This window comes from Laccaria bicolor, genomic scaffold (assembly GCF_000143565.1).
Source record: "Laccaria bicolor S238N-H82 LACBIscaffold_20 genomic scaffold, whole genome shotgun sequence".
NCBI lineage: Eukaryota > Fungi > Basidiomycota > Agaricomycetes > Agaricales > Hydnangiaceae > Laccaria > Laccaria bicolor.
In genome coordinates this window covers 444,488-445,736 of record NW_001889891.1, presented here as the reverse complement: position 1 = coordinate 445,736, position 1,249 = coordinate 444,488, and positions in this window count along the sequence as shown.

Sequence of the window (1,249 nt, the reverse complement as noted above, 5' to 3'; positions counted from 1 at the left end):
CTTCAGAAATCCATCGCACAATCTCTGCTCCTTCTCAGGAAATCCTCAAGAAGGTGATACTGGGAGAAATGAGCCAAACTGTAACTGAACACCTCTAGGAGAGTATTCAGTGACCCTGCTAAACTCAAATCACTTACAATACTTCAAGGGGGAACACAGTACAACACTGATCCTGACGCAGAGTATATGTAGTGGTGGTTTGAAAGATAGAAGAAGGTGTATTGTCACATGACTACTGCTGACAAGTATGGAAGGGAGTCATGTGATTGCTAAGTAATGGAAAGTAAACCATATTGAAGAAGAATGGAATCCCATATTCGTCACAGTGCTGCAGGCCCCAGAAAAAAAATGCTATTTTAGAGTAAGTGAAAATGCCTTCAAAAGCTGGTGTGATGTGTGACATCACCCTCATTTCCCTTCCTTTGGAGGCCTCTGTGATGTGTGATGTGAAGACATGGTCATATTAGTACAGTACTCTGAAAATGTCATGGCAGTGGGGCACTATAAGAAACATGACAGAGAACATCATGTGATGACCCAAGACTGCCTTAGTGGTGTCACATGAGAAAACCCACTATTTACATAGCCACTGTGCACCATAGAGCGAGTTAAAATGACCTGCTAGAAAATTGGGTAAATGAGGAAAAAATACCTACTAATCAAAAAATACCCAAGTTCTCAGTCAAATGACTTGTGTAATGGGTTATCTGGACCAGGTTGCTAACAGCTTAAGTGCCCCATTACCCCTTGTTCAAAATGTAAACTATGACACTTACTCATATAAAGAGGCTAGCACTACCTCAATCCTCACAATATAGGCCATGGACACTACATACTATGTAAAAAGTGCCTAGGAGGTCATATATATAGTTAATCAAAATTCTATTGTTTATTCAGATCAGGATTTGGCCAAGGATTCTGTTGCTTGCTTCCAGCATTTGTATCTCTAGGTTCTCTGCCTCTGTGTATTTTCCAAGACTATAATATGTTACTGCTAGATTTGCCATGGCTTCAATTGTGTTAGGGTGTTCCACTCCAAGAATTCTGTTTCTTGCATCCAGAACTTGAATCTCCAGCTTCTCTGCCTCTGTGTACTTTCTCAGGTTTCTATATGTTGCTCCTAGATTTGCCATGGCATGGAGTGTATCTGGGTGTTCTGCTCCAAGAATTCTGTTGCTTGCATCCAGAACCTGCATCTTCAGCTTCTCTGCCTCTGTGTATTTCCCCAAGTTGCAATATGTTACTGCTA